The sequence below is a fragment of the Schistocerca gregaria genome, chromosome 6 (assembly GCF_023897955.1).
Source record: "Schistocerca gregaria isolate iqSchGreg1 chromosome 6, iqSchGreg1.2, whole genome shotgun sequence".
NCBI lineage: Eukaryota > Metazoa > Arthropoda > Insecta > Orthoptera > Acrididae > Schistocerca > Schistocerca gregaria.
In genome coordinates, this window is record NC_064925.1 from 360,874,440 (window position 1) to 360,897,368 (window position 22,929).

General features: G+C 45.0%; 1 protein-coding gene across 1 annotated transcript in view; it reads right to left on the bottom strand.

Annotated features, from left to right (window-relative positions):
• LOC126278173 (nucleolar protein 4-like) overlaps positions 1-22,929 on the bottom strand; it is a 688,925-nt gene that overhangs the window by 620,319 nt on the left and 45,677 nt on the right. The gene's annotated exons all lie outside the window — the stretch shown is intronic.

Below are 22,929 nucleotides of genomic sequence, written 5' to 3' on the forward strand. Positions count from 1 at the left end.
GCGATTATAAGGAAATAATTAGATCTTGTGCATCAACCATTCTTCCGAAGAATCCGAAACTTTTTACTAAACAAATTGCGTGCCTGTGGAGTATCGCTTCAGTTGTGTGACTGGATTCGTGAGTTCTTCTCAGGTAGGTTACATTTGGTTGTTGTTGGTTGTTTGTGGGAAGAGACCAAACAGCGAGGTCATCGGCCTCATCGGATTAGGGAAGGATGGGGAAGGAAGTCGGCCGTGCCCTTTCACAGGAACCATCCCAGCATTTGCCTCGAGTGGTAGGCCACAGTTCGTAGTAACTGACGGAAAGTCATTGAGTAAAACAACCATAATATCTGGCGTTCCCTAAGGAAGTGTCACAGGTCCTCTGCTTTTCCTGATCTACAACAACGACATAGGAGGCAATCTCAGCAGCTCTCTTAGATTGTTTGCAGTCATTTACTGTTTTGTAAAGTCATCAGATGATCAAAACCAAATACAAAATGCTTCAGGCAATATATCTGTATGGCGCGAAATTCTTCAATTGACTCCAAATAATGGAAAGTCTGAAGTCATCCAAATTAGTACTAAAAGAACTCCGCTAAATTTCAGTTGCACGATAAATCACACAAATCTAAAGGCTGTAAATTGAACTAAATACGTAGGGATTACAGTTATGAATAACTTAAATGGGAAAGATCGCGCAGAAAATGATGTAGGTAATGCAAACGAAAGACCGCGATTTGTTCGCAAAACACTTAGAAAGTCCAACAGGTCTACTAAACTGCTTACACCATACTTGTCCACCCTCTTCCTGATTATTGTTGTGCAGTATGGGATCCACATCAGATACTAGTGACGGAGGTCATCGAAACAATTCAAAAGAGGGGATCTCGCTTTATATTATCGCGAAATAGGGGAGAGAGTGCAGCGGACATGATACGGGAACTGGGATGGCAATCATTAAAACAAGGGGGTTTTTCGTTGTGGCAGGATCGTCTCGCGGAATTTCAACCATCAACTTAGATTGGCGCCGACCTACATAGTGAGGAATGGCCATCATGATAAAATAAAAGAAATCAGAGCTCGCACAGGAAGATTCAAATGCTCGCCGTTCGAGAGTGGAACTGCAGAGAAATAGCTTGAAGGTGGTTTGACGAACCCTCTGCCAGGCACTTAATTGTAAATTTCAGAGTAAACATGTAGGTGTACATGTCTTACAATTATTTAAATATTGTTTGATTGTATCGTCCGCAACAGTAACCGGAATAAAATTCCACCCACACACATCTCGCTTAATGTTCAAGATGATAAAATTAGAGACATTCAGATGTACGAGGAGACTTATGGACAGTACATTTTCCAGTGGATGGGAGAAGGATCGAGTCGTATTAGCATACTAGAACATAAACAAAACGTAGCTTGTGAGCAGCTAATATTGTTGCGGATGTATGTTAATTATAAAGCAGACTCCAGCTTCCCTTCCTAGAAATGCTGATAAGAAGAGAGTAGACGTAACCGCGGATCGTTAAGTATGCAAGGGATGGAATCCTGCCTTTCAGTAGCAACTGTTCAAGATCTCATCAGTGTTTATTACCAACATTAATGTTGATAAGAACAAATAATCTTACTTTAGCTGAATTGCTGGTCGCAGACTTGAACCCTGCCCCTCTTAAATGAGAGTCCGATGAACAAACCACTTTGTCTCCTCGGTTGGTCAATAGTTTTTGGACACATTACAAACAAAAGAGTGGCTGTTTTTTACAGACGTCAGAAAAAAGCGATTGATGTGGGAGTAATAAAAAATTCATGTCGATATTTTATTGTTGATAGATCACCGAATAGTTCAAGTTTTGAGTAAGGCAACACGGGATGATGAAGTAGTTTGGAGCATGCGGGATATTCCGGCGGTACTTGGAGGAGCGTAGACATATTAAAAACTGATATACACATTGTCAATGTCCCACAATAATATTTATTTCATATTTTGTTGTGAACCAGCTATCGGATTTCTAGTCCATCGTGAGACAACTTAAGATCGAACGGACAGTCGACGTGCACAGAAACTGTTCCAAAGATATGTGGCATTTAAACATTGTGCATCTATACAGAAAGTGCAAAATTAGAATGCTTCAATTTGACATGGGTACAAAACAAGAAGTATTGTGTAATTATTTACTGATTGTTTTAGATCATGAAGATATAAGAATAAACCCGTAAACTCAATGTTTGACTGACCGAAACATGCTGTACTACTCAGGATATAAAGACAATTGGTTAAAATTTCTAAACTTTACGCAAACTGATACTGAAATATACATAAAAAAGATATTTACCAACAACCTATAGTTACAGTGTACTCAAAGATAAAATGTTGATGCACATACAAGGCAAAACAATGCTGGCACAGACTACAATCATTCTTCTGATATTCAATGTGATGTGCTCCATATATCAAATAAAGGCAGAAACATAATGCAAATTATGGTTATCCACAGAGATCAATCAAAGGATCCGACTAATTCTTAATGATAACAACCAACTCCACTGTTCTCCTTTGCTCAAGTAGTAGCAGTTAAATAGTAATAGTCTCACTCTATTATGACATGCTTGTTGTATATGATGTAATTGTTTGCCTCTCCCTACTATACATTGTCTCCTACCTCCCTCCCCCTTTCCCTCCTTTTACCAACTGAACACATTCAGCAACATCTGGAACTCTCCCACATGCCATAGTTGTCTGAGCCAGTGCACACTTTGTATACTGTGTGCGCTGTACTCAGTGTTTACCAACAGTGCCACCAGACGTTATTAACTAAAAAATCGTACTAGACTAATGTTACGACGGGTCTCTTATCGAAAAATATTGATTTTCTCGTCGTGATTTAATAACAGCCAAAGAAAGGTTCCACGCTACGCTCAGCTGAAGTCCCTGTTGAAGAGATTATCAGCTGTACGGAACTGTATTCCTTCCTTAATGACACAATCGCAGAAAGATGATGCCGGCATCATTAAGGAAGTAATACATATCCGTACAGCTGATAATCTCTTGAACAGGGATGCGCGGTTTCAGCTGAGAACAGCCTGGAACCCTGCAATGGCTGCTATTAAATCACGACGAGAAAATCAATATTTTTCGCTGACAGACCCGTCATAACATTGTTCTAGTACGGTTTGTTAGTGAGTAATGTCTGCCCGAACTATTAGCAAACATAAAGTACAGCGCACGCACAGGAAGGCCTCTCTGCGATTTTCGGCAGAGGGCGTTTGAGCATGGCACTTCGACCATAAATATAATAGACTGGCCCTGACGTCATTTTCGTGGCTCCAACATCTCTGGGCTAAAGTCACGTGAACGTTGGCAAAACATGGTTGTTTCGTGTTGCGCTTATGGCTGTACTCAGCGTTTTGTCGAAGGAAATGGCATTACATTTCACGTGTGTTTCTACGATAGTGCAGATGCGTTTATTGAAATCTGCTGAAGTGATTTATATGTTTTTTACACTTGAAATAGAGTATCACGTCAATTAAAGTGTTGAAAGTGATGCCTGTAAAGACAGACTCATATTACATTTAGGAAAGTATCTCTGATAATTCGTTTACAGAAGTAAGTATAACTGTTTCTCGTTCCTACTCATAGGTTTCCTAAGGATGAAAACCGAAGGCAGCTTTGGATACAGGCCCTGAAACGGAAAAACTTTAAGCCATATGCACATAAGCGCCTTTTTGCAAATACAAGTGGGATTATAATGAGATAAGAGCACCTATAGTCGACACATTAAGAGAATATTTTTACCTTCTAATACTATTAAATAAATGTAGGCTCCAAAATTATTTTATGAAACTTCAAAGTCTCACCTTTCATCTAAAATATCATTTTTTTAAACTGATAGTTTAAACTTTTGTAAGAATAGTAGGAACTGAATCTCTGAAGTGCACCTAAAATTGTTGCTCTAAAATGGACCTGCTCCTAAAGTCGACAATTTTGGCACCTACAGTTGACATAATTCCCATATCCCATTTTCTTTTATAAGTGACTAGAGCTCAAAACGCAGCGAATCCAATATTTAAAGTTTTGACACGAGCCCACTCTTACTGTTTAAAAGAATTTTAAAGACATTTTACTTTAACTGATAGTTTATAGTAATTTCGTCCCGCTGCCCACCAGAGGGGCGTTCGATGTATTTGTTAGATTTTATAAACGGTACTGTGAACAAATCCAGGTCAAATGTAGTTCTGACATAATTTTTCGCAAATAAATAAGTAATTTTTGTTGGAAGCGTTTGGCAGTCAATTGAGAAATGTGGGTAAAATACGATACAAACGTAGGATGGCAGACCGCTGTTTTGAAATCCCGCCACGTTTTGCCAACAGTCACGTGGTTTATGTTGGAGCCACACCAGCCCTATAGCTTCTGCACAGCAAGGCCAGTCTGAAACGTCCCCTTAGAAAAATTATAAATGACTGTGCTTAAACTGACACACAATATTTTTAGTGCAACTAATCTGACTTTCAAAAATCCCTACAAAAGAATGGCCCTGACTAACAATAACCTATACCTTTCATGAATCACTTACCTCACAAAAATCTTCGTTACTCGAACTACTGCAATACGGCGAGCTCCAATACTACAAGCTAAATAAAAGATTCTAACTACTGAAGGCATTAACACCTGATAGGCATAGTTAGCAAATGAAACATTTTGATAGAGAACAAACAATGTATTTACCTTAATAGCGTTCAAAAGTCATAATATATATATCAGTTCATGACATCCAGTCTTACAAATTTACTGTCTCTGATAGACACACGTTCAGATCATCCACTCTCAAAACTCCGCCATCTCTCTCCCCACATCCACCACTGCTGCGGCTCACCTCCAACTGCGCAACGCTACGCGCTGTTAACATCCAACTGCCCAACTGCCCAACACTACAATAACAAATTCCAACAATGCAAACCAGCCACAGACTGCACACAGCACAGCCAGTGATTTTCATACAGAGTGCTACGTGGCGTTACCAATATAAAAACCTGAACAGCCTACTTACAAGTCTACTACTATCTATGGTCGAAGGCAGGGCACCATCTATCTGCAAATCATTGCGCATGCGTGAGTTCCGCGCCTGCGCATTCTTATGGAATTTGCACAACGTCATCCGGCGGCAACCCCGTAAAGACTATTTGCTGTATGAAGGATTTTAGGATGTTTAAAGGCTTCTGCAGCATACTCTAAACAATCTTGGCAACATGTCTCGTAGAAAAACTCGTGAATGCCCCTGTTGTTTTTGGTGCTAATTCAAGTGCCGAGACAGGCGCTAGAAGCTTTCGCATACATAGAGAATGCCGGATGTTGCTATGGTGAGGCTGAGGGGGCGGAGAAACTCGCCCGGTAGAGCAGACATTGGGGACCGGCGAGGAGGTATCGGAGAGCCAGGGGCAAGACGCGACCCGGCGTGACGGAGGCCAGCGTTGGGCGGGATGCATGGGAGGGGGGGGGGGGGGGGGGTCGCTGCATAATTCAGCAGCCGCGCCGAAGTCGCAGCCATCGCCACGCAAACACGGGCCCCGCCCCACCCGCCCCAGCCGTGGAAATAAATAACGCGCGCAAACGGGATTAATAATGAGTCGCGCGACCTCCGGTGCCCAGCGGTGACCCCGGAGGGCACACGGATCGCGCCGGCGGCGCACTCGGCCCGCGATGCCAGCTGTAGAGGCGGAAATGTGATGCGGCGCACCAGCTTCAGGTGCCTGTAGGAATGACACACAGTGCTGATAATGCAGCTGACTTTAAAAAAAAAGAATTAAGATTTCCCAAAAAGGGAAGCACTTCCAGTCTCGAGACACGTGTGTTAGTTCTCTTACTACAAGGATTATAGCTGGAGTATCACAACCAGTCCAGTCACAAGTAACATACAAAAGGCTCAGTCACATTTAACTATTGCCGGTTAGCGAACGTTTAAAAATCTATCGTCCTGTTATATCAGTAGCAGAAGGTATTCTGAGTGATTCTTTTATAATAATATTGGTAAATTCTCCCCCCGCCGAGACTCCTTAAAGAATCGAACTCCCATGCATAAAACAGTCTGAAAAGTCAAATTGTTTTACAAATGAGTTAACGTGTTAAATATTAAAGTTTGTTGGAACTTACGAACACTGACCGACGTGGAAGTCGTAAAAGTGGCGTCCAGTATTCATCTTGTGGTTGAATCTAGCTCTTGTGCCCGGATCTGCTTAGAAATAAATTTGTATTTCGATAGGTTTCGCGAGGCGGCCGATGTGACCGGCGGTTCTAAGCGCTTCAGTCTGGAACTGCGTGACCGCCTCGGGCGTGGATGTGTGTGATGTCCTTAGGGTAGTTAGGTTTAAGTAGTTCTAAGTTCTAGGGGACTGGTGGCCACAGATGTTAAGTCCCATAGTGCTCAGAGCCATTTAGGTTTCGCGTTGAGCAGACAATTTTCTTTGTGCGTTTTACCCATACCTTTCGATCAAGGTACGGCATTATCTGTAGGCTTTTTATTTCCTTGCTATTAAATAGCAGGAAAATTCCCGTTTACTATTTACGCATATAGAAATTTCAGCTTTTATGAAAAGTATTCACAAATTTGAAAACATACAAAAAGATTTTTATACATACCTTGTTGCCACAAATTGTGTGTTTTGAGTGCAATTTATGAAAGACTTGCGGCAGGCGTCTGTGCGACACGAAATTACTGTCAAACGCTAAATGAGTGTAGTCTGGACAATTTGCTATTTTTTTAAAAAAAGCTGTTTTCTTCACATCTCAATATATATTACTTGGTATCTTCGGAACCATGTTGCGTAAAATGAATTATTTTGCATGTACTTCCATTGGTATACGAGCCCTGCTCAAAAAATTCCAGAACTTTGTCCACAAAATTTTTCTACTTTTACCTTTTACTTATTGTGCATGGTCTCCTTCGTAATATTCTCCTCCACAATCGATGCACCGCCCCCAAGTCTGTTTCCACTTCCGGAAGCAGCCTTGATATGCCTCTTGTTGGATCCCACGAAGCGCCGTCTGCGAATGTTCTTTTATCTCCTCTATCGTTTCAAATCTTCGTCTGTTCAATGGGGTATCAACTTGGGAAATAAAAAATGTTCACATGGAACATTTCTGGAGAGTAGGATGAAGCAGCACAGTAATTTTGATTTTTGTACAGTAGCCGCACACCGGCGGGGATGAATGTGCGGTTGCGTTGTCGTGTTGCAAGAGCCATGAATTGTCTCGCCACATTTCAGGCCGTTTCCTTTTCACATTTTCTCGCAGGCGTCGCAACATGTCCCGATAGTAGCACAGATTAACAGTTTGTCTCTGTGGCACGAATTCGTGATGAACTAACCCTTCGAATTCAAAGAAAGGTATCAGCATGGCTTTAATATTTGACATGACCCTACGAGCTAATTTATGGTCTTGGAGAACCTTACCCGATCCATTGTGAAGATTAACCTGGTCTCAACGTCACAACCGTAGATAGACTCGTCAGCAGTTGTCATTCTCTTAAGAAAATCTCGTTCTCATTTGCGCGATCAAGCTCTTCACAGATGGCGAGGTGAAGGTCTTTCTGGTCTTGACTCACGAGCCGTGGCACGAACTTGGCGGCAACACATTGCATTCAAAGACATTGTTCAGGATTTCCTGACATGATCCAATTGAAATGTTACATTCTTCTGCAGCTCTCATACAGTCACTCTTCTATTGGCTCTGAGCACTATGGGACTTAACATCTGAGCTCATCACAGTCCCATAGACTTAGAACTACGTAAACCTAACTAACCTAAGGACATCACACACATCCATGCCCGAGGCAGGATTCTTCTATTGGCACGCGCAATTTTGTTAACTTTTCTGACATGAGCGTCGTCAGTAGATGTCGAAGGGCACCCTGAACGAGGGTCATCTGTAACTTCAATCTGGCCATTTTTAAACTGTGTGAACCATTAGTTAACACCGAGTACCGCGTAAGCACTCATCATCATAGGATTCCTGCGCCATTTTTTGTGTTTCTATGAAGGCTTTCTTTAGTTCCGCACAAAATTTAACGCAGACGCGTTGCTCTTCTGACTCTTTCATCACGAAATTCGCAAACTATGCGCCACAACGTTCTACACAATACAGCACTGAACAATAAGTAACAGACATACAACAATGAAACTTCCGACATTTTCACATTAAACAGAAGCTTGTATAGGAATGCCAACCGCATTTCGCTCCAACTCATGCAACACAGCACTGACGCGAAATTGCGAATGTTCCGGAATTTTTTGAACAGACCTAGTACTTGGATAATGACTGCAAAATGTGTTACAGATAGTGTTCGTAGTAAAGAACTAAAAAATTAAAATGCCCTTCCTGCTGCTGGAGTTTTACTGCATGAACAGCTAAAATGTAACAATCAGTAACCTTTTATATCTTGTTTAATTTGTGGGGGAGGCGGGAAGCGGGGACGGCCTAAGCAAGAAGAAGTTTCGAGGTGGTTTGGAATTTTGTTGGATGTCGTTAGGCGCTCTTGTTTTCGAATGTTGGATGAATATAATCTGGCACTGTGAGTTTCAGTGCCTCAAGACATACAAACATGTCCTAACTCGAATACTTGGATTATTGCGTTAAATTCTTAAATTAAGATGATACTTCTGAACGGTTAGATTACGGCAGCATTTTGAATTTTTAAATTGTCAGTAATTGTATGAAATAGTGAAAACAAAATGTTTGTGACGCCTGGAAACCGTTAGGCAGGCAACCTGCAGCTGTAAGTTCAAAAATGGTTCAAATCGCTCTGAGCACTATGGGACTTAACTTCTGAGGTCATCAGTCCCCTAGAACGTAGAACTACTTAAACCTAACTAACCTAAGGACATCACGCACATCCATGCCCGAGGCAGGATTCGAACCTGCGACCGTAGTAGTCACGCGGTTCCGGACTGAGCGCCTTAACCGCGAGACCACCGCGGCCGGCGGAGCTATAAGTAAGTTCCTTTTATAGCCGTTTCATAATATAGGTTCACTGACGGAAACCTACTTTTAGTGTGAACCTGTTAAATTGGCTTAAGATCTAGCGACTTTTCCAAGAACGTATGTGTTTCCAGCACAAGCTGGAAATGAACTTCTCAAAATTAGGGGAAGAGTGGGGCACTTTGAGGGGGCGCACTGTTAATGGAAGAAGGCAGTGCTGTTTGAGTGTGTTTCCTCATGAACAGATGTAGAATTCTCACTAAACATTTTCCGATTACTTAGGAGTGTGTTGTTTTTGGGTTAACATGCACAAGTTCGATGGGCAAATAACTCTGGTAACACTGCTAGTAATGACCGGTTTTCGATTGCACCGGATTTTTTCCACGCCACTTTAATCTATGAAAACCGCCAAAAATACGAAGTTACTGAGATAATTGATTTTCGGTTTTTGTTCCTAGTATTTCGTGTAATAATCGTACAAATCGAACAAAGATTGAAAGAGTCAAGATACATAGAATCAAAATATTAAATTAAATATTGAAATGAAAGGAAACTTAGTCCGTCCACCGTTTGCTGCTTTTCTCGAAATATTGTAAGTGGTTTAATACCACAGAAGTCGGTAGTATTGTAATTATCAGCAGTATTCTAATTTTTTGAAACTCTGCTGTAAAATCATGTTGTAATCGGGGATCGCACCACCGTTGTAAAATTACGAATAGTCAGTGCTAAGGGATGGTAACTGAATTCGAAGAACACTGCTTTTCGTGTTAATCTGTCGACTTTTCATAGGCTACAAGCAGATCAAGGCATATTATGTAGCCACAGGAAGCAGATCAGCTATCTCATATTATCATTGTTTACTGTGAGTATTTGTTGTTAGGTTTTTAGTCTATTACTCTTACAATAATTTCATTCCTTTTTTATTACTTCATAGAAATGACAAGCAAAACGACAATGTTTTGCAGCAAATGGAACTTTGTGCTTCATTGCTACATTTCACAAAAATATTCCCAGACCCCATTTTCTCTAATAACGATGGAGTTTAAACGTATGAAAGTTTTGCGTATAAAATTACTTCTTAAAAAAGGAGTACTCAATTTAAAAAAATTTGGGCACTGCTGCTATTGCTGCTATTTCTTTTTTTTTGCAGTGTTATTAGTACAAACACCAAAAAATACCGTTTATTCAGAAGCGGTATAGGTTTTAATCTGTCGGTTTCTGCCATCCCTGGTAGCTAGCTGGTGGTGGAGTCTGATGAATTGTAACTCAAGCCAATAAATTAAATTTGTTTCTGGGGAAACTCAAGATGTAATGTTTCTTGTGACTTTTTGCATTCTGACCTTGTACTGCTATCCTGTTTTGATTATTTTAGTGGAAATTTTCAGTGAACGTTATTAAGAACCACTTGAAGGTGGCACCAGTGCAGTCCACATTTTCCTGTCCACTTGTCAAATCTCGGAATCATTCTGAAAGTAGTTAATTTGTACGTGTGACTGCTGGCATACATAACGTAGACTTTTTTTGCTATTGTGATAGTGAAGAGGAACACTGCATGCATGCAGGCACGACAGGTTGTAATGTGAGCTCTTACCACCTACTTGTTTGTAAACCTGACTCCGTGTTGTAAGCATTGAAATTTCATTTTGTCTTCTCCTCCCCTGGGAGCTACACTTTTCTTGTTTACTAGTGTGTGGAAAAAACATATAAACTGCACCGAACAGGCTTCTGAAGGAACGACGGTACCGACCGACCGCCATGTCTTCCACAGCTGATAGATGTTAGTGGATGCGTATATAGAAGGGGATGTAGTAGCAGCCTTTGTCAGTACCGAGCCGGTACTCCTTAATCAAAGAGCTCGTCGGTTGGCCTCTTAGCCGGCCGTGGTGGCCGAGCGGTTCTACGCGCTACAGCCTGGAACCGCGCGACCGCTACCGTCGCAGGTTCGAATCCTGCCTCGGTCATGGATGTGTGTGAAGTCCTTAGGTTAGTTAGGTTTAAGTAGTTCTAAGTTCTAGGGGACTGATGACCTTAGAAGTTAAGTCCCATAGTGCTCAGAGCCATTTGAACCATTTGCTTGGCCTATTAAGGGCTGAGTGGTCTCCGCTTCCGACAGTGTTCGGCAGACCCCGACGGCCAGCCATCCAAGCACTAGCCAAGCCCGACAGTGCTCAAAAAACTTCTGAGGTCATAAGGTCCCTAGAACTTAGAACTACTTAAACCTAACTAACCTAAGGACATCACACACATCCATGCCCGAGGCAGGATTTGAACCTGCGACCGTAGGGGTTCCAGTGTAGCTCCTAGAACCGATCGGTCACTGCGGCCGGGGACAGTACTCAACTTCGGTTGTCTGGCAGGAACCGGTTTACCACTGAGGCAAGGCCGTTGGTAAAAAAAAAAAAAAATGTAAGCTTGTCCTATTAAAACATTTTTTTGGGATGTGTGGGTCTTTCATGAACCTCATGACCTCGCACCTTCGGATCCGCGCCAGAGGTTAGTAATTACTTTACTCCAGACTGACAATCCATTATCGAGCATATGAGGGTATGAACTTTCTGTTCCTATTCTTGTCGCGAATCATCTCCCGAGGTCTGTCGTGTTAGTTTATATTTCACTCTGCGCATTACCCCCCCCCCCTCTCCCCCCCCCCTCGCCCCACACAGAGAGAGAGAGAGAAAGAGAGGCAGAGAGAGAGAGAGAGAGAGAGAGAGAGAGAGAGATAGAGAGAGAGAGAGGGAGAGAAGAGAAGAGAATATCAGCGGCTATTTGTTGATGTACTTTCGTTCTGCGTGGTTATTTTAGAGCCGGGAACGCTGTTACAGTGGAGCTCTCTATCGCAGCCGACATCATTGACGCACCGCGGCGCAGAGTGACACAGACGGGACAGCGGAGGGAAGGGAAGGAGGGAAGGGATAACAAATTTGTAATGCGGTGAGCGCAGCGCAGCGCCGCGCCGGCGGCGACCGCACGCACGCCTCTATTTATTCCGGCTTTTGGGGCTGCGCTGCGCTGCGCTGCGCGGCGCTGTTTTATCTGCGGCGCAGCCACGAGCAGACCGGAGCAGAGCGAAACTGGATCCCTGGCCTGGGCAGCCCATGCCATGCGCCTGCCGTGGGCGTAATCTGGCCTGGCCGGGCCGCGCCGCGCCAGCCGCCACGGCCGGTTTATATTTTACGGAAATAATTGTGTGCGCGCGCGCCGCAGCGGCAGCGGCGATGGGCGGCGGGGGCGGCGGTCGGGGGTGGGGGCGGGGGCCGGCGCCGGCCCCCGGCTGGCAGCGCGGGGTCAGCCGAGGCCAGGCCGCGCCGAGCGCTACGAGCCGCTAAAACACCGCCAGCCACCGCCGGCTACCTGCTGCAGTGCCGCACCGCGCCAACGTAAACAAGCCACCACGCCACTGGTTGGCGGGACGCCGGTTCGGCTCCCGGCTCTTCGCGGAACGAGCTGGCCGCCACCCCGTGTAACAACATACCGCACCGCACGAACTGTATCCAACTGTTCCACCACAACGTACACTGAACCAAAGAAAGTCACGGAACAGCGATATGCACATATGCAGATGGCGTTAGTATCGCGCACACGTGTTATAAAAGGGCGGTGGATTGGCGGAGCTGCCATTTGCACTCAGGTGATTCAGGATAAGGTTGCCGATGTGATTAAAGCCACACGAGGGGAATTAACAGATTTTGAAAACGGAATGCCCCGCGGGATTACCCGACCGGTATAGGGTGCTGCAGTCATGGACTGTGCGCCTGGTCCCGGCAGAGGTTCGGTCCTCCCTCGGCCATGGGTGTGTGTGTTTTTCCTTAGGATAATTTAGGTTAAGTAGTGTGTAAGCTTAGTGACTGACGACCTTAGCAGTCAAGTCCCGTAAGATTTCACACATTTTTTTGAAAGTGGGATAATACTTTGTGCTTCACGCATGGGAAATTCCTTTTCGGAAATTGTTACGAAATTCAATATCTACATCCACACTCCGCAAGCCACCTGACGGTGTTTGGCGGAGGGTACCTTGAGTACCTCTATCGGTTCTAACTTCTTTTCCAGTTTCGTATTGTTCGTGGAAAGAAACATTGTCCATATGCCTCTGTGTGGGCTCTAATCTCTCTGGCAGATTAAAACTGGTCACGAGTTCGAGTATCGGTCCGGCACACAGTTTTAATCTGCCAGGAAGTTTCATATCAACGCACACTCCGCTGCAGAGTGAAAATCTCATTCTGCAAACATCCCCTAGGCTGTGGCAAAGCCGTGTCTCCGCAATATCCTTTCTTCCAGGAGTGCTAGTTCTGCTAGGTTCGCAGGAGAGCTTCTGTAAAGTTTGGAATGTAGGAGACGAGGTAGTGGCAGAAGTAAAGGTGTGAGGACGGCGCGTGAGTCGAGGTTGGGTTGCTCAGTTGGTAGAGCACTTGCCCGCGAAAGGCAAAGGTCCTGAGTTCGAGTCTCGGTCCGGCACAGTTTTAATCTGCCAGGAAGTTTCATATCAGCACACCCTCCGCTGCAGAGTGAAAATCTCATTCTGTGAGCAATATACTGTTTGACTCCTCGGTGAAGGTATGTTCTCCTAACTTCAACAAAAGTCTCTCTCTTGTAGAGTCTTCCACTGGAGTTTATCTATCATCTCCGTACCGCTTTCGCGATTACTAAACGATCCTGTAACGAAGCACGCTACTCTCCGTTGGATCTTCTCTATCTCTTCTATCAACCCTATCTGGTACGGGTCCCACACTGGTGAGCAGTATTCAAGCAGTGGGCGAACAAGTCTACTGAAACCTACTTCCTTTGTTTTCGGATTGCATTTCCTTAGGATTCTTCCAATGAATCTCAGTGTCGCATCTGCTTTACCGACGATCAACTTTATACGATCATTCCATTTTAAATCACTCCTAATGCCTACTCCGAGATAATTTATGGAATTAACTGCTTCCAGTTGCTGCCCCGCTATATTTCAGCTAAATGATATGGGACCTTTCTTTCTATGTATTCGCAGCACATTACACTTGTCTACATTGAGATTCAATTGCCATTCCCTGCACCATGCGACAGTTCGCTGCACATCCTCCTGCATTTCAGTGCAATTGTCCATTGTTACAACCTCTCGATGTACCACAGCATCATACGCAAAAAGCCGCAGTGAACTTCCGATGTCATCCACAAGGTCATTTATGTATATTGTGAATAGCAACGGTCCTACGACACTCCCCTGCGGCACACCTGAAATCACTCTTAATTCGGAAGAATTCTCTCCATTGAGAATGACATGCTGCGTTCTGATATCTAGCAACTCGTCAATCCAATCACACAATTGATCTAATAGTCCATATGCTCTTACTTTGTTCATTAAACGACTGGGAAACAGTATCAAACGCCTTGCGAGAGTCAAGAAACACAGCATCTACCTGATAAACCGTGTCTATGGCCCTCTGAGTGTCGTGCACGAATAGCGCGAGCTGGGTTTCACACGATCGTCTTTTTCAAAACCCATGCTGATTCCTGCAGAGTAGATTTCTAGTCTCCAGAAACGTCATTATGCACGAACATAATACGTGTTCCAAAATTCTACAGCTGATGGACGTTAGATATATAGGTCTATAGTTCTGCACATCTGTCGACGTCTCTTCTTGAAAACGGGGATGACCTGTGCCCTTTTCCAATCTTTTGGAACGCTACGCTCTTCTAGAGACCTACAGTACACCGTTGCAAGAAGGTGGGCAAGTTCCTTCGCGTACTCTGTGTAAAATAGAACTGGCATCCCATCAGGTCCAGTGGCCTTTCCTCTTTTGAACGATTTTAATTGTTTTTCTATCCCTCTGTCATCTATTTCGATATATACCATTTTGTCATCTGTTCAACAATCTAGAGAAGGAACTACAGTGCAGTATTCCGAGATCCACAATATCAAGAGTGTGTCGAGAATACCAACATCGTGGCATTACCTCTCACCACGGACGAAACAGTGCCCCATGGCCTCCACTTAACGGCCGAGAACAGCGGTGTTTTTGTAAAGTTGTCAGTGCTAACAGACAAGCGACAGTGCGTCAACAAACCACTGAAATCAGTGTGGGGCGTACGACGAACGTATCCTTTAGGATAGTGCGGCAAAATACAGTGCTAATGCGCTATGGCAGCAGACGAGGGATATGAGTGCCTTTGCTAACAGCACGACATCGCCTGCAACCCCTAACCTGCGCCCGTGACTGCGTCGGTTGGACGCTAGACGACTGAAGAACCGTAGCCTTGTCAGATTACTCCCGATTCCAGTTTGTAAGAGCTGGTGGTGGGCTTCGAGTGTGGCACAGACCCTAGTTGTCAACAATGCACTGTGCAAGCTGGTGGTGGCTTCTGCGAAGAGTTTCAACTTTAAAATTATCAAGCCTTATATAACGGTATACACTCCTGGAAATGGAAAAAAGAACACATTGACACCGGTGTGTCAGACCCACCATACTTGCTCCGGACACTGCGAGAGGGCTGTACCAGCAATGATCACACGCACGGCACAGCAGACACACCAGGAACCGCGGTGTTGGCCGTCGAATGACGCTAGCTGCGCAGCATTTGTGCACCGCCGCCGTCAGTGTCAGCCAGTTTGCCGTGGCATACGGAGCTCCATCGCAGTCTTTAACACTGGCAGCATGCCGCGACAGCGTGGACGTGAACCGTATGTGCAGTTGACGGACTTTGAGCGAGGGCGTATAGTGGGCATGCGGGAGGCCGGGTGGACGTACAGCCGAATTGCTCAACACGTGGGGCGTGAGGTCTCCACAGTACATCGATGTTGTCGCCAGTGGTCGGCGGAAGGTGCACGTGCCCGTCGACCTGGGACCGGACCGCAGCGACGCACGGATGCACGCCAAGACCGTAGGATCCTACGCAGTGCCGTAGGGGACCGCACCGCCACTTCCCAGCAAATTAGGGACACTGTTGCTCCTGGGGTATCGGCGAGGATCATTCGCAACCGTCTCCATGAAGCTGGGCTACGGTCCCGCATACTGTTAGGCCGTCTTCCGCTCACGCCCCAACATCGTGCAGCCCGCCTCCAGTGGTGTCGCGACAGGCGTGAATGGAGGGACGAATGGAGACGTGTCGTCTTCAGCGATGAGAGTCGCTTCTGCCTTGGTGCCACTGATGGTCGTATGCGTGTTTGGCGCCGTGCAGGTGAGCGCCACAATCAGGACTGCATACGACCGAGGCACACAGGGCCAACATCCGGCATCATGGTGTGGGGAGCGATCTGCTATACTGGCCGTACACCTCTGGTGATCGTCGAGGGGACACTAAATAGTGCACGGAACATCCAAACCGACTTCGAACCCATCGTTCTACCATTCCTAGACCGGCAAGGGAACTTGCTGTTCCAACAGGACAATGCACGTCCGCATGTATCCCGTTCCACCCAACGTGCTCTAGAAGGTGTAAGTCAACTACCCTCGCCAGCAAGATCTCCGGATCTGTCCCCCACTGAGCATGTTTTGGACTGGATGAAGCGTCGTCTCACGCGGTCTGCACGTCCAGCACGAACGCTGGTCCAACTGAGGCGCCAGGTGGAAATGGCATGGCAAGCCGTTCCACAGGACTACATCCAGCATCTCTACGATCGTCTCCATGGGACAATAGCAGCCTGCATTGCTGCGAAAGGTGGATATACACTGTACTAGAGCCGACATTGTGCATGCTCTGTTGCCTGTGTCTATGTGACTGTGGTTCTGTCAGTGTGATCATGTGATGTATCTGACCCCAGGAATGTGTCAATAAAGTTTCCCCTTCCTGGGACAATGAATGCACGGTGTTCTTATTTCAATTTCCAGGAGTGTATATCTTTTCAAGCGCTTCCGGATGCCATTAAAAAAAGTGTATCATTCTATTTTACAAAAGTTATACTCGCTTCACTATCTCGATCGAAATAAGATCTGAGATTCATTATTACGTAGAAAAATAGGTGCCCCTAAGCGTGCTATCATTTGGCGAAAAACTCATGTCGATATCTGGATCCGTTCGCAAAATAAAAGGGGTGTTACGTCTTACGTTGGTCTGACGTTGGTAACGAAGATAGGTGTGTGCACAGAAGTGTCCTCTTTTGGGAATCAGGGAGAAACAGCGCGAACGTTCACAGCAGTGACACTCGTCTGTTACATCATTGATGGCTACAATGTTTGTGTTTATAAAGTGCGTACATCTTCGCAATATAAAGTCCTCGACGGCTGAAACGACTATGTGATGTTTATCTCCCTGTGCAGGAATCGCTTATTGTGTGAGCATAGGGGTTGTCGCTATCTGACATATCCTGGAAGTCTAAATATTTCCTGGAGGCGGGCCCGGATAGTCAAAGTTGTAAGGCACGTGCTCGTGATAGGCGAGAATGTCGGGTTCGAGTCTGTCCGACACAAACTGTCATGCGTCGCACTCAGCTGACGCCAATGCATACTCGCAGAATGCGAATCTATTTAGTAATGTTTACCACAGTTGTAATAGTCACTGAGAGTGTCTGTCCCTTCAGACGAACATGCGTGTCTGAAGGCCATACTATTGTGAAGGTACAGACGCTGAATACACGCAGACATTGTAACCGTCAATGATGTATCCATGCGTCAACGAACTAAAATGACGATATAATGTTTGTCTCCCTGTACGGGAATCACGAATTGTGCGAGCATATGGGTTGTGAGGCGGGCTTGCATAGGCAAAGTGGTTAAGGCGACCAGATATGTCAGCACTATACATTTAGAGAGCACATGCCCGCATTTTGTTAATTACATCAATGGTGACGAGAGTATACTCTTAAAAATCACGGAGCAGATTTATTTAATAAACGCTAACAGAGCTCAAGAAATGTGAGCAAACCGGCTGGATAATGAAGCTGCATTATTAACACAGGAAAAAGTAATAAATATGAGCGAGGTAACGATGAAGATGGGGAAGGGAAACAGAACGAAGTGGTATCACATTACGGCGGCTTGATTTGACTTGACTGCCGATAGGTTTGGGTCTGAGCCGAGAAGTCTCAGTACAACACATTAGGTAATTTTCAAACTCATCTGAAGACACATATGAGAACTTGATGCGTACCGGGGACTGTCAAATATCACTATTATTTCCCACGTTTTACATTTATAACTTAGCGGTTGGTATAATTGTTTTTTCATGCTTTTGTTGGCTGATGTGGTTGTCTATGACGAAATTATAATCGACAAAAAATGTTGTAATGTCCAATCATATCACGACAAATACTCAACCTGGTACCGAAACTGGTATTTAGCATTTGATGTTAATAAATGTGAAGTTATACACTTAACAAAACTTGAAAATTGCAGTAGGCTTTGACTTCACGAATGGTGACTCACAATTGGTCTTTTTCTTGACGTGGGTGGTAAAAAGAAGTCGTAGCCGAACTCCAAGGTATTTTGTTTGCCCTTCCCAGAGAATCCCATTGTCATAATAACGCTAATACCGCATTGGTCGTTTCTTGGAAAACAGTACTGTTGCTGCTTTAGTAGTGTCAATGTTAATCTTGTTCTGTAGTGCCAAAGATCCAAGCGTGTCGGCCTGTCTTTGTCCCAGTCGCTCGGCTAAGTGAATCAATGTGCTCTTCGTGTTATAGCATGTGCCTTCTAGCGTTTTGTCTGGCGATTAGGTATTTTTTGAGTCGCCGGTACATTTTCACCTAAAGTTGTTTACAATGAAACCAGTTGTGATGCAATTAACTCAGAGCTGTGCCGGTCTTTGTGAATATTCGCACCGAAACTGCCTGGCAGATTAAAACTGTGAGTCAAACCAGAAATCTAAGGTGGAGGTTTTGCCATTCGCTGACTCGTAGTCTACCACCTAAGGTACACGAGCACGACTCACGACCCACCTTCACAGGCTTACTTCTTTCAGTACCTCATCTCCTATCTTCCTAATCTCATAGGAGTTCTCCTGAGAATTTTGGAGGACCAGCACTCCTGGAAGAGTTTACATTATTCAGGTGAGGAGGAATAAACTGACAAAGGTTTTTTACAGTATTTAGTACAGCTGGCGCTGTCGTCCGCTGCTGCCCCCCCCCCCCCCCCCCCCTCGCCGCCGCCTTCTTCCACCGCGCAGTGGGCGCCTGGGCAGAGCGCCGCTCGCATCCTCACTCTTACACTCACGGCACACACTGCCAGACGTCGAGTGTGAGTTGGGCAGAGCGCAGGGCAGCAAGAACCGCGAGGTAGGCACAGCCGGCCGGTCTACCAGCAGGGTCCGGCCCTGGCCGGCCAAGTTTGGCGGCGGCGGCAGGGCGGTGTGCCCCTAATTCCACTGCAGCCCCAGTCCCACCCCTTTCCCTCCCCCCTGCAGCCCCCTGATGGGCAACCCATCCCCTCACTCCTCTTCCCTGTGCAGCAAGCTCTCTCCCCCTGGCGGGCTTCTTTTTTTACCCCTTTTCCGGGCCGGGGCCGGCTCCCCGTGGCACTAATCTCAACCGCCCCGTCTCGTGCCGTCCCACCAGGCCTGCAGCCCCCGCAACCCACCCCCCAGCGCCACACCCCCAGCGCCGACGCCGAGGCCGCCGCCGCCGCCCCCGCCGCTCCACCCTCGCTCAGCGACGCCGCCGCCGGCGAGGAGGCGTCTGCGTCCCTCCTCCCCCACCCCCCCACCCCAGCAGCCCCGGAGGTCGCCGTTGCCAGATACGACGCCCACGCTACCGTTCTGCCCGAAATTTCTCGGGCCCCAGACGGGGCTGGCAGCGCTACTAAAAATTCAATACCTGTTGGGAAAGCGTTACGGGATCCCGTCTGAAATGTTGTCCGATAACATTCACCGATCTGCTGTCCTATCTCGGAGTAGGCTTCTTTAAAACATTGGGAGTTGAAGAGATCGGCGCTTTAAAATAGCCACGCGAAAAACAAAAAATTCTTTACACTGCGGTTGAATACTTGCTGGCTGCTGTAGCTCAAAAGCGTACATTCCACATAAACAGTGATTCCTTATCTGCGATACTAAGTTGTATTTCGAAAATTAAAACTGGTGTCTCAAAGTGACTTCGAAAACAGTGCCAGGACACTTTAGGGTCGAGATTTTAAACATGGTTGAAGAACCTGGAATCATTGCTTTCAAATAAAGAGCCAGTGGTTGGAAATGAATACTTCAGACAATAAGCGATATCTTGAATGAGCATTATGTACGACAATAGTGTTGTTTCACAGCAAACAACTGAATCCCACGTCGACGTTCGTAGCCATACCTCAAGAAACTATTTTTCAAACAAGTGCTTTTATTCCTATGTACGACAGCACAGTTCTCATATCTTCACCACATTATTTCCTAATTGTATAAAAGAACATTTAATCACATGACAAATCTCAATCAACTGAAAGTACTTCATCACAGTTACTGACACCATACATAAGCGTAGCCGGCCAGAGTGGCCGAGCGGTTCTAGGCGCTACAGTCTGGAATCGCGCAACCGCTACGGTCGCAGGTTCCAGTCCTGCCTCGGGCATGGATGTGTGTGATGTCCTTAGGTTAGTTACGTTTAAGTAGTTTTAAGTTCTACGGGACTGATGACCTGAGAAGTTAAGTCCCATAGTGCTCAGAGCCACAAAAAATAACAGTTTTCAGAATATACAGGTCCTTTATCAAACGCATACCACCAAGTTTAATAAAGACAGAAGAACATACAATACCCTTTTTCATAATAAAATGCAATTTGCCATTACTCAGGTTCCTATGGTAGGTTACTGTGTACAGATTATCGTAGCTGGCGTTCACTATCATGTAACATTCTTTAAATATCATAATTATCGCTTTTGACTGTAAAATTACTTATTTATAAATTTGACTATTAATTTCGACCATGTAGCCATTATCCATAACGAATTGCAAAGACATAGCGTACATATGGAGTGGCACTTCCGTCATCCTAAGCATAAAATAAAACCGACCAAAATATGTTTCATTCACATGTCAAAACCTTGAAAAATATCTGACATGCATAAACGTCATTATCGCGTCCGTATTTGAGTATTTAAGTGCTAGAATACGTCTATATTAATCGAGAACGAGACTACGTACATCGTAAAAGTCGTCTGAGCCATACATACTGTTAGCACTGCTATCTTTTACACAAAGCAGATCTATACAGTGTATCCGAGAAGAGTTTTGATGTTACCTTTGTAAAAGATAATGACAATAGTAACACCATGTATAGTTTGTGCCCTTTTATTATGTGCACTGCTTCGTCCTCGATTAATATAGACTCATTGTTGCAGTTAAACACGTAAATATGGACGTGATGACGACATCGATACAAGTCGGATGTTTTTTAAGATTTTGACATGTGCGGAAGCAGAATATGAGTAATATTTTATTATGCAATGTAACTGCCATAAGCATGGGATGATGTGTCATTCTGCTTGTATGCTCTGCTTTTGCAGTTTATATTATTCCACTTGATAATGGCCAGACGTCCAAAACTGCAATAGAGGATTTTGAAAATAGTCAGTTTTACAGTCAAAGGCGACTTTGAAGTCCTTTAAAAATGACTGTGTATAGCTTATATGCAGGACATTCTAAACGTCTTTCGATTATATATAACACATCCTCCACAACAGATAAAGGATAAAGGCTGGGACGTTGATGTCTCTTTCTTCGCGTTTATTCCGCAAGTACGGGTTCTACTGTTTGACTATATCCCATCCATATCGCTCTGTTGTTGGTACACTCATTTTTTAAGCCAACGTCGTGCAATTCGGACATGATGTCGGCGTACTGCTAAGTTGGTCTTCCACTGGAGTTTTTGCCTCATTTACCAGTGGAAACCGGCTCCCCTCACTGTATGCGCAATTGAAGCGACGCCGTAACTTCGTCTAACGTCCTCGTTTCTAATGTGATGGTATCAAATCAACCTAAGAGTCCATTGAAGCATCTATATTTCCTCCCTGTCTGTATGATTTTGACCGTGAAAGTTTGGAATAGTTTTGATCTGCTCTCGTTAATCATATCAAATTATGCATAATTCATTTTCCGGTAAGTTAAGTTTTGAAATCACTCAGGTGTCCTAGTAACGTGTTTTTATTTCGATCTCTTAGGTCCATTCTCAGGATTTGTAATTCATGTTTTTACTTATACAAGAAAACCTAATCACAATTACGTATACCTTAAGCCAATGTACATTAAGTCAGCTGCGTAACACATTAAGATAAAACTCTGTACTGGCTAAGTAAAGTACTAAGTGATAAGCTGGAAGTCAGCTCTCACATGACGTCGAGCTACGCACATACTCTGCCTGACCGTAAAAGTGAAGCACGTACAATACGTGGTCGGATGTCAATGAAATTTCATACATGTTCATACCATACCGGGCATGCAAATCATTCAAGTTCCGAATTTTTTGTGGCCGCAAGAATGGCCACAAGAATTCTTCAGAGTTCTTCGTGTTTACTGGTGTTACCAGGCCTGGTAGGTTATATAAAAGACGTGGACAGTAACTGTTGTTGAGTAGTGATTGCGAAGAACACGGAAATGTAGCGTACTTGAGTGAGACTATGTTATCAGCACCTGACAGAGTTCGAAAAGGGCTCTCCATGTGGCCAGATGGTCGAATCGTGCAACATTCGGATTTGTGGGGCAATCCCATATGACAATTATAATGCCGCACCATTTCTCGTCGACTAGCAGCACCTGAACTGGGGAATTACCGTCCCGTGTGTAGGCTGCCGTTAACACCAAACACAAACAGCTGCATTTGGATTGGTCTCGTGACCGAGAAGCATAGGCTGCTGATGCGCTGCGTCGCATTGTATTCGGCGATCAATCGCGCTTCTGCGCTATCGCGGATAGCCAACATTGGTGAGTAAGGCGGCGATCTGGGAAGAGCAAGACGTCCAGTTCTTCCAGAGCTTTGGAGAAGGACACCGGTGTTACTCGTAGCGTCATGGTATGAGGAGCCATCGGCTATGATTCCAGACCCAGTAGCTAGTGAGGAAAATCTGACGACACAACGTTACATCAGCGAGATCATG